The sequence below is a fragment of the Cottoperca gobio genome, chromosome 6 (genome assembly GCF_900634415.1).
Source record: "Cottoperca gobio chromosome 6, fCotGob3.1, whole genome shotgun sequence".
Lineage (NCBI taxonomy): Eukaryota > Metazoa > Chordata > Actinopteri > Perciformes > Bovichtidae > Cottoperca > Cottoperca gobio.
The window spans coordinates 21,051,559-21,069,952 of NC_041360.1; the positions used below are offsets into that span (position 1 = coordinate 21,051,559).

The window sequence follows — 18,394 nt, forward strand, 5'->3', positions numbered from 1 at the left end:
ACACTGTGATTATTGTACTGTAAATGCTCTTATTCTGTCTCATCTTGTACTAATTGTTATGTTTTTGCTGTGAAGCACTTTGGGCTGCAATTCTTGTATGAAAGGTGCTATACAAATAAAGCTTATTATTATTATTATTACTGGCAAAACTACAGGAGCAGGTTTTGTGTGAGACAATAATCTGCAGGAAAAGCACCTTCATCGTTTAAAAGCTTAGAATTATTTTAAACGGTTATAATTTATCACCAAACATTATTGTGTTAACAGAAACAGTGGCAAACTACTAACATGTCTGTGTGTCTCATTCTGGATGTCAACCAAGCTATGATTTTACTGTAACAACAGGACTGACATATGCCATAGTGTTAATTACATGTATCTCACTTCACTTCATGTAACAAAAAAAAAGGGGGAGATAACAAGCTTATTTAATACACCTACAAAGTCTGTGTCTCATGAAGTCTCTTTAGTTTTTCCTTCAGTGTAAGAGTTGAATGACGTCAAGTTAGGAAATTCTTTTTCTACTCTTTAGTTGTATCACTGAACGCAATTCAGAGATACACCTTTAAAAAAAAAAATGCAAAGTGTTTCTCCAGACAGGACTTATGGGAAGACCAGCGAGTTTGCCAAAAACAGTAAATAATTGGGGCTGTAATTATTGCTGGGCCAGAGGTGAAAAAGCACAGACATTATGCAATCCAGACCGGAGGTAACACTGAAAACACCCCACCACCCAAAGATATAAATCCAATCTGAATGGGGCCACAGGGACTACTTCTTTGGTAGAAAGTAGTCCCAATGGAAACTCACACACAGTCAGGTTTGTGGATTATCCAGAGTAATGGAGACGCCATTTCTGGAAAGACACACTATTGAATTTCTTTTGTAATTTTTCACTGCTGTGAGCACCACACACACAAATTCATTTTACCTCCACTGAGTTTGGATGGTGGCAACAAATCTCAGAAAACCTGGACACACAAAATACAAACTATCTGCATGGCTACAACCCATGAAATTTAAGTGAGAAAGAATGTTTTTTTTATAATTAGGGTGAACCGATCCTTTAAAGCATCAGCTCAGTGTGAGCATGGGTGGGCAGAAATGTGCGAGACTGTCTGGTTTTGGCCACCACTGTGTCTCTGTAAGTTGGGCACTTGGGTACCTTTATGAAACCGGGCAGCCAGGAGGATTTGGCAGTATGAAATGGATGAGGTGGTAGACCGGCGAATGGGAAAGCACAGCTGGATAGAAGTCACATAATCCTTTTCTACTGATGCGTTTATTGCCTTTTTAAAATTCACCAATACATATCATTCTGTCTGGTTAACTCATTAACATCAGTAGTTATCTGACAAACCGATCTAACGATGTGCATTATTCCAAACGCCTCTAGACAAAAGCACAGCTCTGTGGCACCGGCTTCAAAAGATGCCTCGTATCAGACAAGGATGTAATTATACAAAACACAACATTGTGTTGGCTAATGCCATCATAAAGGACTTAATCGTATAGAGTAATTAACACGCCTGCACTAATACCTTTTTCTATATAGAAAATAACAGTGTAAGCCCATTCTTATGACTGAGATCCATTCGTAATCTGAGAGGCTCATTTTAAAAAGGTCAACACCTGGTGTTTATTAAATATTCTCATAAAAAGGGCTAACAATTGATTTAGGGTCATAGCAGCTTCAAATCTTCTTTAGAATTGATCTTGTGCTTCATATCAACATGTCCACTCTGATAGAAGTAAGAGGAGCACTGAGTTTTTGATAATTTCTCAATATCATCTGTAAGCAGGGCTAATATTAAAATAAACAGAGCAGGGGGCCAGTGCTTCCTGCCCCCTGCTTGATGCAGCTGTGTGCCCTTCCTGTCTAGGTGCCTGCTGGGGACCTGAGAAACTCTGTGCAGAGGAGTGGAAGGGAGGAGGAGGAGGAGCAGAAAGCCATACACAGACGCTCCACCCTAAAGAGGAACAGCATGCCAGCCCCGGTGGACATCTGTTTTCACAGGTGTGCTCACCCAATGTGATTAAGATTGGCGCTGCACACATCCCGTGCAACACTGCACTGGTAAGCCAGCACTGTGGGTGTCGGGGCATGGGTGTGAGACGCGTCCAGCAGTTGTGTTGTTCTGGGGGCAGATGGAACTGATGATGAGAGTTTGACTTAAAGAGGAAGGAGCAAGTGAAGGAGAAAAGGAAGGCATGGAGGAGCGGGGCTTATGTGAGAGAAGTTCATAAGGCTTATTTGCTGCAAACAACTGTTTAGAGAAACATCATTTAAGCAGAGTGGGATTATTCAGAGCACATGCAGATTATCCTCTTCTATTTGATTCTTAAAGTGTGAGGGAGAAATCACATGAAAGGATTGGGGTAAGCCACACATGGGAACAATGTTTTATAAATACCAGTACAATTCCAAAATGGGCAAAATGTTCTCACAGAGAAGACAGGACGGTCTGAAAAGTAAACCACTCACAACCAGGAAAAGCATATAGGACATAGGTGGGCAGTGGTTTTGGCAGAACCATCACGGCTGATACCCAATGCTACAACACACCTGCTTCCATGGCAACCAGAAGAGGGATTGCTTTCCCTTACACCAGCAGGCCACTTCATGCTTTAATGTAAAGCGACAACTTGCCGGAATTAATTTGTGTGTTGTCAACAAAAAAAAAAGGCTCCGAAACACATTTAATTTAGAAAAATTGGGGGGGGGAAAGGCAATTTTCTTTATTTATGTTGGCTACCCAATCCACCTCGCACCTCTGCTGCAGCACCATAATTCTCCAGTGGTTTTTGAGAACTTTTAGCCATTTCAAGTGATCTCACTCCTGGAGTAGTACGAGGCAGCGACAAGAAAATCTTTAACGAACGAGAAAGCAATTCCATTTCACAGCAGCAAGGAACCGAGGAGGAGGGGCGGGAGAGTCAGTCACCAGCTTCTAAAGAGAAATGGAAGCCTTGGATAAAAGCTGCTCACCCCAAGATATCTCCCAAAAAAAACAGAGGAGCAGACAGACTTAACACCAAATCATCCTGCTGTACGAAGCTTACCTAGCACTGACAACTGACAGGAAAAGAGCTACGCTGTGTGTAGTTTATTAGCATCTGTGAATATCATTTTGCTTGTGCCCTCAAACTTTTCAAACCTCTATCAGTGACTAACAGAGCAACACCTTCTTTAACAGCAGAAATTAGTTGGCAAACATGGAATAAATACAAAACAAATGCGTGCTTCTACATGTTCAGTGTCTGTATCAAAGGCTTTTCATCACACAAGCTAGTGATTTTACAATGTTGCTGTGTAAAACCTGTTGCTCATGCATGCTTAAGGGACATATTCTATCAGGGTAAAAATAGGAATGATAGATGTGCACATATACCAGCCTGTATTCAGAGTTAATGTTGCTTGTAGTGATATCAAGCTGCTGGAAACAAACATATCCCATTAGCTAGTCTGGGATATATTACACATCACACATTTATATCACACAGCCAATCCACAGCTCTACTTCCATTATCCATCCAAATGTGTGCATCCTCTCTCTCCCTCCATTCCTTCCACCCCTCCTGTCAATGAAGCAATGGTAAGCATCGCTCGCACAATTCTGCCCGGCTCCCAATCTGGTCTCGCTTCCCATCTCCTGGCGAGCATAACTCAGCGAGGGGTACAACTTCTCTCAAAATCTAGATGTGAGAAATGTATATATTTCTAAGTGCTAATACTAAGCGGTGCAGAATGTCGGGCCAGCACCAGACAGATGGTTCTGAGAGAGGCAGAAGATCAGAGAGAAGCTGCCTACCACCTCTCTGTCCCAATTCCTCCATTTCTCTGAGAAAAGGCACTATTACAGCTCTGCATGGCACCAAGAAGATTCAGTGTACAAAAGCAGCCTTAATTCCCCCGATGGTGGAATCAGCTCACTCTAACAAGGGTATCAAAGTAGTTCATCAATGAGAGAATATTTTAAACTCCAACTCTCAAAAGCTTATATAACCATGGGTGGAATAGGCTACTATTGGGAGGCTTATTGGGGTGTTGAAGGACAAACAGAGGCACATAACAGAGAAACAACACCAAACAACAAAGATGCATAGAAATAGTTTGGGAGAAAGCGAGCAGAAAAGCCCTTCTCAGATTTATAGCAGAATGACTAATGACATGGAGATTCTTTGTATGCAACTGGTTTAAAGGCACAATTAGCCTTGCCCCGTTCGTCCTTCATCAAGCACTGCCAGTGCAGATTAATTGATATAATCAAAGGCCAAGTGAGCTTAATATATGAAGCCAGAAGTCTCTGGAGCAAAAGTTACATGGTGTGAACAAAAGGAATGACTGACTCACTATAAATGCAGTGTGTGTGTGTGTGGGAGGGATTTCATGTCTTTATTTGGCATACATCTGTTTTACACTTGGCTTGCTATGACACCTCATAGGAGGCCAGGGTCAAATAAAGTGCAAGAGAGCTTAACAGCAGACTGCACACCCGAGGAGGCAGGTCTACTCAGCAACTAAAACACAGACTGACAAAAAAAAATGATTTTACACACAGATGGACAAGAAACAATTCAGCTAGACAAATTCCAAGTTTCTAGATACACAGAAAAATGGGGCATGCGGCACGTTTGGGCTACGACAGCCATGCTTTTAACAGTCTACATTAAATGGCTCAGACAAATGAACCATATTCGACTCTGCCTCGTGCTCTGCTTCTGTCTTTCACTGTCTATTTCTATCTAAAACTCAGAATTGGAATGTGCAACAATTCACCCACAGTGCAAAGAACTCAATCAGGGGTGAAGGCGCCATAGCAGGACTGCTTCCAAGCAGAAAATATGTTGCTGGGCCTGGCAGAAAGAGAGGAAGGTGGCTCAGAATCTGCCGATCGATTTGGGATCGTCATTGTTCAGATGGGATACAAAGCTCTCTTTGCCAGCCCATGCTCTTCTGACCTTTATCGGGGCGCTAAAGAAGGCAAATGTCGCCAGACTGAGAGGGAAATAGAGTTTTTGTTTTTGCACTTAACACACTGGACACAGATTGCAGAGCTGGCATAGTGAGGCGGCCACAGACTGTCTGCCGACCTGGGCACTTCCGCCCTGCCTGACCTTGGTACCAGTGCGCCAACGAGGGCTCCATAACACCCTGTCCTTGCCTAAAAAAACAAAAAACAAAAAACATACTCTCCCTGGGACCAGGCTGGAAAACTGAAACACGCTCGAGACACAAAGTTCATTAACAAATAAACGATGGGAGGTGGGGAAAAAGAGAGCGATGGAAATAAACGAGGAAATGACAACGGACGGAAGATATGGAGAGGTTGGCAGCCGTCCATGAAAAAGACAGCTGGCAGCGACATCCTTCACAAACCTGGCGACGCAAGCGGCATGATGGAAGCAACCTCCAGAGACACGGAGAGAGGAAGCGAGAGAGAGGAAAACGGAGAGAGATGAGGAGGTTTGGAGGAAAGGGGGGTTGTGGCGGTAGATAACGTGGCTTTCGTCTGCAGATTCCCGTGCTAATTAACACAGTTCCACATACAAGGCCCCTTGCCTGCCTCGCAGCCTGGCCCCGGTCTTCAGTGCAGACAGAGAGGGATAGAGAGTTAGGGGAAAATGTGTGCGCGAGGAAGGGACGGGGGAGTATGAGGGATGAAAAAGGGATGAAAGGTGAGGTTTGGTGGCCTTGTCTGAAGGTGAGTCGGCTCCCCCGCCAGCCTGCAGCCTGGTTCCTCTGGCGGAAAGAAAAGAAGGGGGGGTGAAGACAAATGAGTCGGAGCGCGGGAATGCTGATCAACAGCCGAGTCGCTCACCGGCCATCTCACTCTGTCGCTCACCTCATCCAGAGGGAGCACGTGAGGTAGAGCAAGAGACAGAGAGAGAAGTGAGGAGGCCAATGAGCCGGCACCGGTCCAGTCACAACACCACAGACACAAATCCTGGTTCTGTACCATTAGCTCCAGACTGTCATAAATCAGACAAAGTCAGCCAGCAGGACGGAGGGAGAAGGCCAAACAGAGAAGTCAAAAAGCCAGAGCCACACAGCACTGAGCAGACAGCAAGGGGGAACAAATAGTAACCTTTGAACAAATGAAGCATTTATAACAACACAAGACAGACTCCGCACATATAACAGATGTGTCCATAGCAGATTCAGATTTCTTTTTTCCTTGTTCATTTATTCTTTGATCAGATATTTGCTCATCTCAATCAGGAAAATGTTATGCCTTTATTAGATGGTTGACAGTAGGGATATTAAAATGAAAATGAGGCCAACAAGATGCAACAAATGTGCCGTGCTGGATCCGACACCAACGAACGCTGCAGTTTATAGTCATTGCCTTAAACCCCTTGGCCACCAGAGCGCCCTGGCACTTTGCTATTTGTATTCTCTTATTGATGCTTGTGTTAATATAACATAAAGCACTGACGCATTGAGAAGTTTTGTATATTTTGTCACGTAAAATTGTAATTGTTCAGGTTTTCGGTGAAAAAGAACAAGGTTTGTATTCAATAAGCTATGGTATCGGCTCAGACACTCAAGTATTGGCACAGGTCTTGAAACATGTACCAGCTTTAGGACAGAATAAAACCTGCTTAGCATTTAAAAGCAGTTCCAATTGTAGCCTAGACCCTCTGCTTTTGTATCTCATGAAAGCCTGAATTAACATGCACATGAACCAGATTGTCCTGGTGCTAGTAGACTAGATATTTAGTCATTAGGATTTTGTCATTGTAAATTGTGATGCTCGATTTCCATTTGGTAATGCCATTACTGGAGCAAAAGCTTCATTAGCATTACTGCATGTAATAATCTCGACAAGGGATTTCCTAACCCAGATTTCAACCACACCCAACAGAGGCATGCTGCTTTGGCATGCGCCCTACTGGCAGATAAACAACACATCTGCCTCCCTGCTCTGAAAGTTGTGCATTCATATTGTATGAACCACTTGATAAAAGACAGTTGTTGTTTGTACGAGTGTGTGGGAGACTAGTGCATAGTATAGTGTCTGTTTGTGCTTGAAAAAATTAGATTCCATGCGTGTAGGAAGCGAGGCTCCAGATTGGCACACACTTGAAGCAGAGCAACTCTTGGTCTTACAGCAAGTTCTGGTGAGCGTGTGCCAATCCTACCTCACACAGCGGTAAGCCATGGGGGGCTGAACACTTCTACACTGTGATCCAATTAATTTCATCTCCACACCCCACACATTTTGACATGCTAGGAGCGTAAGGAGAGGAAGTGGAGGTTTAAAGGGGGTGGAGGTGAGCAGTGAGGCAAGTGGGAATAACTGAGAAAGAGGAAGTGCAAGTATAGGCCAGGGTTGGGGAATCTTAGAATTTCCCATATCTTGCGTTTGAGTTTCTGCACAGGCAGAAGAAAATGCAATTACACGTGCCCTCTCAGCCTTTTCGGGCAAGTGTGGTGTGTACAAGTGAGGGGGTAGTGGTGGGGCTTGTGCCCTGTGGCGGCCAGCACTCCCATACTCTATGCTAATAGATGCTTGTTCTGTATTCTAACAAGCATTTGGTCGCAAGGCTATGAGTGGGGAGCAGCGGAGGGTGAGTGCAGAGCATCAGCAATGTAAGGGGGAAGGGGGGCGGGGGGCGGATCCATTGCCTTGTGTCTCTGGAGATAGTAGGAATAATGAAAAACTCTGCTGGGACTTCAAAGCAAAAGGCTGGTCATTTCCTGTGGTGATGGCTGATACGGGCCTGCATGTTCAGGCAACAAGCACGCACACACTTAGTCACACATTCCTGCCAGCAATAACCCCGGCCAATGAACACCACTTCCTTTGATGGTATAGCGGAGCCAAGCAGAAGGAGAAACAAGTCTCTGGACATGGAATAGATTTGAAAAGCTTTTGTGTGTTGCTGGTGGAACCATCTAAGTGCCTTGGCCCAGGCCTTGGGGTCAACACTTACGCAATGTGGGTGTAATGCCAGAAACCAGCTAGTGATGTTAACTATTTCTTAACACTAAGTTTTACAGAGTGTTGTCATAGTGCAATCAGACATGTAAATACCTGTAGACCTTTTTTCGCGATATAATATTGACATATTATAGCAGGTATAATCAACAACAATTTAATTTAGGTGTTCCAGGTCTAGTAATCCGTTTTGTGCATGGTGGCTAAATGGGACACTTGAATGGACCAGAGCCATCATTAATATAGTTTGTTACAAATGTTCTTTTCTCTGCTACGACCAGTCGAAACATGTATCGTGAAAATGAATATTAGGCTACATGTTCGACATCTCAATTCATGCATGGTTTACTTTCTCTATGACTTTAATAAATGGATAGGTATATTTTTCCAACCAGGATATTTCCTGTAAAATATCAAGCCACTCCTCTGTCTTTGGACTTTGTACCACCTTTTAATTATAACATTTTCTCTGGCTGTAAACACTATTTTAATCAGGGATCTGTCCCTCCCTTGTATAATCTCCCCAGGGTTCCCATTTTAAACATTGTTTGTGAATGGCATGTCCTGTATTGTCTTTGTCAATTTCAGAAAATATAAATGAATTTAATAAACATAGCCTCCGAAAGACGATTATCACAAAATGCAAACAGAAAAACAAAACATAAGAACTTAGGCAGTTCAGATGTGACAAATCATCTCACAAATGCTGATGGAGATGTGTGTTGCTCATCGCTGGGTCAATACAGCTCCGATGTACAAACATGTAGAAGCACCACAATCGGAGTGGTAATCTATGTGATGGGAGGAAAGGCCACGCTAAATAAACAAGCCGGCCCTGGTCATTTCTTGCAGATCCTGTTTCTTATCACACCGTCTACTTCTGTTATGAAAACCAGACTGCCCTGCAGGACTTTTGTTATTGTATGCAAGTGTGCGAGTATACTCCCAGAAGCACATTCATGTATGTCTCGGTGTCCTGTGTGCAAGTCACCAAGAGAATGCATGAGACAGAGTGAACAAAAAAACACACATCTGGTTCTATTCAGGATGCCTGGAATTCTTTGCCTGCTTGGTTCAGATTACTTCCCGAGCCCCCATACTGGTTGCACAGAAGAGCAGATAAACTATGCCGCTCAACACTTGAAGGGTGTAGGTTGACAAGGACTAGAGGTGAAGCCGAGTTTACAGGCGGGTTCTTGGTGTAGACGAGCCTCAAGCTAGGTATGCTAATTTATTGCTTCTCAACCATTGCAGACCCCTTCTTAGAGTATGTCCAGGGGGAATGGGTCCTAAGGGAAGGACACGTTAAAGGTTCTGCCAGAATGAACAGCACCTTAATGTGATTCTAACCCCTTCCATTGATATTCACTGGAGACAACCCCGGCAGTAGAGGGCCATCTCTGTAGAGATACAGACCAGAGAGACAGAGATACAAGGTCAGGATACTAAGAAACTTGAGAGCATTGGTTAAAGCTGTACTGCTGGATAAGCAGACCTAACCATGTGAGAGGAGAGCTGGAGAACAGATATATTTCCCTCTGTTCACAGTCAGAAATCCAACTAAAGTAAACCAGGTTTATAGTTTCATTGCAAGAGACCCTATGCGCAGCAATAAAGAACAAGATTATTTCTATTCCAAAATGAAACATCTATACACGTTGGGATCAGTTCGTTCCAGACAACAATCTCGCAATAATTCCTGAACGTCACCTTTTCTTTACATTTAACAGAACGTTCCAATTCCACCACCCCATTCTCTTATCTCCTAGGTTTGACTGAGTGATGTCTCCAGCCAAAATCACCTTGTCTACTCCGGTTCCCCAGGAGATGAAGTGCCGGTGATGTAGACGATTCAATCAGTGAGAAGTGAAAGAGCAGATCACAGACAATACGCCGCGGCCCCATTACCCCCAGTCCTCGGTTACCGCTAGCGACGCTTAGCTCGGGCCCCCACCTAATGGGCCATAATATCATTTTACGCCATGTTCCAGCTCTTTATACTAGCTCTAAACATAACTCTGTCGCCAAGGCACAATAAAAACAGATATATTTCTTTATTACTCCTCACAAAGCATATCACCAGATCTGAGCACCCCTACAAAAGGAAACTAATGCAGGAACCCGCTCTATTCCTTGGCTCATTTAGGACAGACGCACAATTGTTATTGCATTGAGCTGCACTCTGCCAACCTCACCTCCCCATGCCGTTCACTCAGTCTAATGGATGTTTTATTATAATCAAATGAATGTGATGTCTTCATTATAAATAACCTACCGAAAACGCCATTTTCTCTGCCCTGCAATATGTTTAAATGTCCATCACGCCTCAAGCAACGAGGCGCCACATGTTTAATTCAGAGCCGATGCAATTTGTGTGTTGTGTGCTACTGTATAGGTGAAAACAGCAACTCGTCTACCCTTTACTCACCCTCACGTCTCCAAGCCGCTCCCCCTTCCACTCACTCAACAATCACGCTCCACACTTTCTTGCATAAAATAATGCAGGTCTCCGGCAGGTTCATTACTTTGCATGATAGCGGGAAGAGGAAATGTCACCTGGGTACTCTGCTTTTGAGGCCTTTCACTTTCTTCATCTCAAGGGGCAAATGCTATGCTTGTATGTCTTGCACCAGATGAGCAGAATTTCATGTCAGCGAGGGTGAGTTATTATCCGCAAGTCATTATCCGTAACTAGGAATCATCCCCTACATGGTATACGGTGCCGTTGTCCTCAACCCTATACATCATCGGGTCTGACCAGCCCATTTACACTATGGGGATCTGACAAGAGATGAGCGAACACTTGGGCATGAACATACGTGAATGTGCTAGTGTGTGTGTGTGTGTGTGTGTGTGTGTGTGTGTGTGTGTGTGTGTGTGTGTGTGTGTGTGTGTGTGTGTGTGCGTGATAAAATGGAGCAGGAGGGGAATTGGGGAATCCAATCTCTCACACAGAGGAGCAGAGACAGGCGGGCAGATATGCTCCAGGCCCAGAATAACCCAGGCGGTATCCATGAATGAAATGACAGGATTACAGGGGTATTAGAAAACCTGCTGAGATGGTTGATAATGCTGTTTATGGTCGGGCGTCACACCGCTTGCAGGGAAAAAGTCTAACTGTTTGACTAATGAAAAATATGGACAAGCTTTTCACACGGTCACTGAGCAGAACATTCAAGGCCAGGAGGTCTCTCATCTCCATTTACGTTTGGTGTTAGCTACTTGACGGACATTAACACAAATACTCAAAAATGTATGTCAGCAATGTATTGTGGATGAACCTCTTAAAAATGAGGACAAAAAACATAAGCCCCACTATCCTGGTTAAGAACGGGATTATTGTTGTGTCAACAACCCCCATAGATAATAGTAATTACTGCCCTTGCTGCAGCGCCATCAGACTGCAACTTTGCTAGATGACAGCTTGGTCCTAATTACCAAGAACCACCAATTACTGGCTCCATTTCATTATTTATATTGCTCAGCACACCCAAATAAAAGAGATTTCAGTGACTCTGAGCAGCCACATCTCTGGCAGCTGCAGAGGAGCATTCAGAGGACCTGCTGAATCATTGTCTCTTAGTTTTGTCCTGACAATATAATAGTCAGCCTGCAAACACAATATTGTTAGTTGCACCGAGTAAAAATAGTAAAAATGAAGCCAATAGGGGGCTGCCTTTACATCCTGTTTGCCAGCCACAGGAAGTAATTTAGCTGCAAAGGAAGTGCATTATCATCTCTTCTTTTCCAACTTGCTCCTGCTCGTTCATATTCCAACTTGCTCCTGCTCGTTTATATTCCAACAGGAACGCAGAGTTGATTCTAAAAACATCAGTCCTGGAGCCTTTAACTACTGAGCACTGTTTTTATGTTGTATCTACATTTATATTGTATTCCTTCATTCCACGGTGAGATCTGTGTTAGAATAATTAACAAGTCTGCTGCCATGAAAAAGATTCCTCCAGAAATAATAATAAAAAACATAAAAACACAATTCTTTATCTGGTGAGTGTATTCAATCACCCGCAAACACACCGACTTTCGCAGATGTTTCCCATCACCTTCTGCTGCCAAGCGTCGTCCAGTGATGGCTGAGAGGAAGGGAGAGGGGGCTGGAGGGGGGGGGGGGATTCTGCTATCCCTGCTCCACTGAATTTTGCAGGAACTTGGCAGATCATTGTGGAGATTTGTACGTCTGTGGATTTGATATGAAACAGTTTGAGAGGCTCGTCTCTCAATGTGCCTCCCCTTAAAGACGGCCTGGCTGTTTAGCTTATGTCTCCCTAAAGCCTGACGGCCACATTTCTCAACCTGTAAGAGTGCAGATGGGCGATTAACTTGGCTGATAGATCTTATGCCATCATTTGAAAGATAATTTCAACACTTTGTTGCTCCAAAAAGAAGCACATAATCCTCAAATTTGGGAACCATACAGAAAACACCTGTATCGTCTATACAGATTTCTACAACCGTACACCTTGTTGATTAACAAAAGACTTTCTCTATTGATAATTCAGTGCAAATTCAATGAATGACACACCTGCTAAAACAGCAGCTCATGCTCGGCAAGCTGCAAAGCATGTAAAGCTATCACGATCCAAAAGGACAAGCCGTCTGAAAAAAAAACCTATTAGGTATGTACAACAGGAATCTACTGTTGCAATCCAAAGCATTTAGCATTTAGATAGTTGCGTAGGGAAGGCTTTGTTTGCAGGGGCTGGAGTGGAGCAATACTTGTGGCCCGGAGGCCGGATCTGTTCCAACTGTGCCCTGGCAAGAAAACGTTCAGCCCAGTCAGCCTCGACAGCTTGGATATTCACAGGGGGCGATGGAAAAACTGGAGGGTTGCAGTACCATGTTGGAGTTGGGGGAGCTATGCGGAGGAGGGGTGATGAGTCAAGAACAAGGTGTTTTATATTATTTTGGTACCGCAAGGACATGGCATTTGCCGTGTTCGATGAGCAAACCCAAAGGTAGGATGGTGATGAGGGCCCTGTGTTGGTGTTGGCCTGCGGTGATTTAAGTTTATCATCTGGCAGATACATCTGGAGGGGGCTAGCAGCATTTTAACTACCTTTAAAAAGTCTAAAGGTTTTAGTTTTAATGCCAGCACTGCAATACCTTGCTTTGGTGAGGATGAATTTTTAAAGCCTGGAATTGAATTATACATTTATCACCGCAGAGAAAACAGAAATGACTCAATGGTTCATGAGAAATAAATTACAAACACAGCATGACCATGAGGTTTTTTTTAACATGTGCATTTTCTTCAAGACATTCTTATAGCAATGAGTTTAGTTTACACGACACAATGTTACTTGACAAGCAAATTTCAGAGTTTCCATAGATCAATTTATTCACTCTCTTCTCTAGGGATGCATAGTTTTAAGTATCATAGAAAGACTTTTGATGTTGGACAGATTTCTCCTGACTTGATTAACCTGAACAAACTTCAAAAATTGCCACAGTTGGGGTCTTGCCATAAGTAATATTCTAAACAAACGGGGAGCCTTTTTTGAAAACAATATTTTGTATTGGCTTCAAAGGTATTTTGCTATCCATTAAATGGTCTTGTTTACCTATTTAAGCTATATCCTTCAGAGAAATATATTTAAAAGAGTAAACTAAACAAGTATCTCAAGAATGAATAAGAGTGTGGAGCTGTATATGCTGACTGCATTGATTAATGTTCAAAGTACCTAAAAGTAACACAGTAGATAAAAAAAGGTCAGTGTTGCGCAAACAGCTGCAAAAAAAGGACAACAATAACAAGAGATTTGTTTGTTCTTGTGCATTCAAATTCATTCACACCCGAGAACCTCTTTGCTCCGGGGTTGTGCCAAGGCAAAGCCTCATGGGAACAATGATTGACACATCCTAATCCTCATGGATACCAAAAAGCATGTCATTACCATGACATTTACACCATTCTTCTGGGATGTGAGATGAAGTGTGGGAACAACAAAGGGATGAAATCGGTGAACAAAACTGAATTTTAATGTTCTGTGTTTTGGGTCACAAGCGAAGCTTAAGTACTTTGAGAAAAAAAAAAAGCATCTCTCCACCTAAATTCTATTAATTCAGCACAGCTAGAACAACCACTTGGGGTAGCCTACATTTCAAATAAGCCACATTTTGTACATCTTTAACACCAGCGGGCAGGCTGGCAGGCATGCAGTACTGGAGGAAATGTGATAGGAAGTAGAGCACAAGAGTTATGACCTAAGCAAGCAGCTGATTATGGAGAAGATGAGTGAGAAAAGGAGTTGTTTGTCAAGCTAAGCCCTTCGCAGATGGACGAGTGTGGCACACTAAGAAACCAGCAAGTCCTGAGGCTTTGTGGCAGCTCTGAGTTTTAAAGTACACCACAGAAACAGTTTAACAGGAAACTGTGGCGGTTATAGACCATTTCAAATGGGGGGGGGGGCGGGGGGGCAAGCGTAATTCATATTGTGCTTAATATTTTCATAGGTTTGGTTCTCCAAAAGATATACGTATAACAAATCAGTGTTAACGTACATTTTATCACTGCTATGAATAGTTACAATTTCCCCTCTCTGGGGATACATTTGGGGTGAAAATTGTACGAAAATATTTTCCAGGTCGAAGGGGGGGGGGGGTCCAGGTATAATATTACGTGTGTGAAGTGAAGTATGAACAGAAGAAGCTTTTACAGCTGTCTATATAAAACGATTATAGCAGCAGTTAATTGCTGGGGATTTTCATTTAATGAGCATCAGAGCAAATTTAAATACTTGCATCCCTTAATAAACAAGCATAGAAACCCAGTGGTGTGCAAATAAAGTTTTGACAGAATAGAACTTATCCTAACTTATAGACCAAGGCTTGACTTATAATTGGACCATTGTTTCCTGACATACAAACACACAGTGTTGACCATTTATTAGCCAGTAGTGTTCCACTTCTATGAGCTCAATAACAAAAACAGGTTTCATTGGTGCACTGTGGCACTTGGGGGCTGACCCTTGCCTGTTTATCTCCCAGGTGAGACAGTCACCTATCTACTGATATTGCCTCACTCCTTCCCTCTGCTCTGTGTATCCTATCTGCTCAGTCCTTTCCCTAGAGCTCGCTATCGCCCTGCTACCTCTACTCCTGTACTGACATCCAAACAATGGGAGCCAGGCCTGGCTTAACGAGTAGAAAGTGGAGGCTCGACTAATTAGAGTCGCCCCCCCCCTCTCACACGCCATAGCCTCCAACTCCTCCTGTTAACTCAGAACAGTGTGATACTGCTTGGCCAGGGCTGGGACTGTTGGACTCATCGTGAGAGAAATAGGGGCTGGAAGTTTTTTTTCTTTTTCTTTTGGCAGCCAGCCAATGGGGGACCGTAGTAATTGCCCGAATCCCACTGTTGCAAGTGAGAGTGGAACAAGCCAAGGAAAGTGAAAAAATGCTGGGACCAAGTGTGGGAATGAAAGTCTAGCAATAAAAAATAAAGCTGATAGGGAAAGAGGAGATGGATAGAAGCTTTTAAAAATGAGGCACAAGAAATAAATGAATAAGGAGAAAGTATGGAATGACATGCGGGTGATTCAGGGAAAAAATATCAGAGCCTGAGGACTCTTTGTTGCGTGAAAATAAAACAAGTAGAAAGAAAACTGGACAAAGTATTGGGAGTGTATGTGGAAATAGAATGACCTCGGCTGCTACTCACTATGGGGAGGCAGACAGGGGTGCAATGAGCGTCTTGGCTGTTGGAGTGGAACAGAGCAGGGTGCAGTGGCGGCTGCACAGTGGGCCCTCACTGGACACTTCAATCACAGGCAGCCGGAGCCCCGGGCAAACTTGGCCAATTAGCCGCACACTGCTGCTGACCCCCAGCTTCATTAAGGGCCCGGGCTCTGGATAAGGGGAGAGAGAAGAAGGGAAGGAGAGGATTAGAGAGAGGGAGATAGAGAGAGATAAGCATCAGCACAGGCCAGGTTTGAGAAGACACACAAATGCATTTGCTCAGACGTACACGCTAGAGGTGAAGCTCAAGGTTACAGATAAACACAATCAACTGTGGGAGCACCCAATACCACATATGTACACGCTCGCCGTATTACACTCCCACCTCCCTGTTGGTTTACAGCAAAGATGGTGGTGAGGGGTTAGAGGGCGTAGCTCCCCCTCTCTCCCACACCAATGCACTGACAGCAACAGGTGTGGTGGCCAGCAGACATGCAATTACCAGGCTGAGAATCTGCTCTTTGTGACAGAGACAACGGCAGATCAGAGGGAAGATCAGAGCTAGAGGGAGAGAGGAGACGAGCGAATGGGAGGAGAGGTGAAACGAGGAGGAAGATCCAGACTACTGAAAGTCCCTGGAGGAGAGACAGAGGGAGAAAAATTTCCAGTCCGCTCTTTTCATCGAAAATCCCTTGCCGGCAGGGGGGGGGGAGATCAAACACCAACACATACAGTAGCTATGACACACCTGTTGTTCTGCAGTAGAAATACAAATGTGCACGCTTTGGTGGTCTGGAGAGGCCTCACATACGTGTGCACAACAATGAGACAAAGGAGAGGGCAAACTGACAGCATCCTATTTCAATTCAGGTTGGGTGGGGCTGTTTGGGTGCTTTGGGACAGGTTGCGCTCAATGAGCTCTGACTGAAAGACTGTTTGGTGTATGTGTGCGTGTGTTTGTCTGCATTACAAGTGTGTGTATCCACATGGGACCTCTGTTTGCATCAGCCTTGTGATGGAAACCTCAGCGGTACTCCAGGGTGGGGTGGGGTGGGTAGTAGCAGCTTCATACTCTCTTTCCCTCGCTCTCTCTGCTCTCCCTCTCCGATTACGGGCCTTCGATCAGGCTAAAGTAATGTTTGTGCGCTATGCAGCCAGTGTTACAATAAGTGCCGTCAGAAACCTTGCATGCTTGGGTGGAGAGGAGATACTGGCCCTTTATTTAAAACAAGCCAAGGATAAAAGATCAATGTCCCATTTCAGGCCATGAATTGGAGGGAAAAGTTCACAAACATAGTGTGAGATTATGAGAGGGAGATATATGTGTGGATGGGGGCAACGGAGAGCGAGGGGGCATCTAGCTCATCTGTGTGCTAGTGGCTTATTGATCGGTGGAGACACACAGCTCCCAGCCATTCATCACAGGCCACTCAGGCCCTTAGATAACTCCTATGATAGTGCCCTGCTACCGAGCAGCTGCAACTGGCCATATCCATTATCCTTCAAAGTAAGCCCCCTAGCCTGGGAACAGGCATGGTGAGGCTGCTGGGTGACAGGCTGGAAGGAGGGCGAGAATGGAAATGGAAAAGATCAGGCCTATGGTTAGGAGCCTCAGGCTGAGGCTAGTGTATACAAAAGGCAAGAGCTGGGGCTGAAGGGCCAGGGCTTTATGAAAAATGATGCTCCGACAGCCAGAACAGAGATGAGAAACTGTCTGTTTGCACCAGTTGGAGGGAAGAAAATGTAACGGCACTATTGTTCCAATTTCTCGGCCAAACAGTATTAGCAAAGCTGTTTTATAGCAGATAGCACACAAACAATTCGAGCGACAGGCAGCTCTGAAAACTGCTGAGTGGCTCTGTATGTGTGCGTGTGTGTGTGTAAAAGAGAATTCCCAGATTGGGCAGGTGGGGATCAGCCATAATGAGCCATGCATGGAGAGAAGAGAGGGAGGGGGTCGAAGTGAGGGCAAAAAAAAGAAGGAGGAGGCCAAAGAGCGAGGGAGAATGACAGAGTGAGAGTGACGGAGACGGGCTCATAGCCAGAGACAAGGCCCCAAAAGAGCAATTACAGGAGCTCCAGAGAAGGTGTGGGCCCAGCCCCCAGGCATAGTTTCATACAGCACAAAGCCCTGCCAGACATGTACTCACAAGCACACACACACACACACACACACACACACACACACACACACACACATGCAGTGATTTAAGAAAAACTTCTGATGAACAAAAGACAGAGATGGACAAAATAGGAGAAGTTGGGTGAAAGTCAAAACAGGAAGAAGCATGAAGGGGGAGCATGTTCAAATGGGGTCATCTCAAACCAAAACTTCCCCATGCTTTACTCCCCTACATGTTTTCAAAGAAACATTCTGTTCTGGTCGAAACCTGTTCCCTTAACAGCATGGCCCGAAACAAAAGCTGAAACTCCGGGGCTGAGGTCAGTGTGAGCAAAACTTTCAAGTCGATTGTCTTCCATGTGGCGAGGACTAAACAACACTGAAAAGTCTGGACAGCATCGCACCATGGTGCCCGTCACTAATACAAGTCCGCAATGGTTTCTGAAGGCAACCGTTTCAGCCTCCCCCAACACCTCACCTCACCTCACCCACCACCTCCTCCACTACTTAAAGGAGAATGACAGTCTGGAAAGAACATACAGGACTGATGGGAAAAAAGAAAGAGAGAGAGATGTGCAAACAGATAAGGGGGAGGGTAAATTAAATTAAGAGAAAAGTTCTCGAGCACCGG

The 18,394-nt window shown here is 44.4% G+C and overlaps 1 protein-coding gene across 1 annotated transcript in view; it reads right to left on the reverse strand.

Moving 5' to 3' along the window:
• plxnb2b (plexin b2b) overlaps positions 1–15,790 on the reverse strand; it is an 85,365-nt gene extending 69,575 nt beyond the window's left edge. Inside the window, exon 1 of the mRNA XM_029433625.1 lies at positions 15,625–15,790. The gene's annotated coding sequence lies outside the window, so the exon portion shown is untranslated. The remainder of the gene's footprint in view (positions 1–15,624) is intronic.
• Between the last annotated feature and the right edge of the window lie 2,604 nt (positions 15,791–18,394).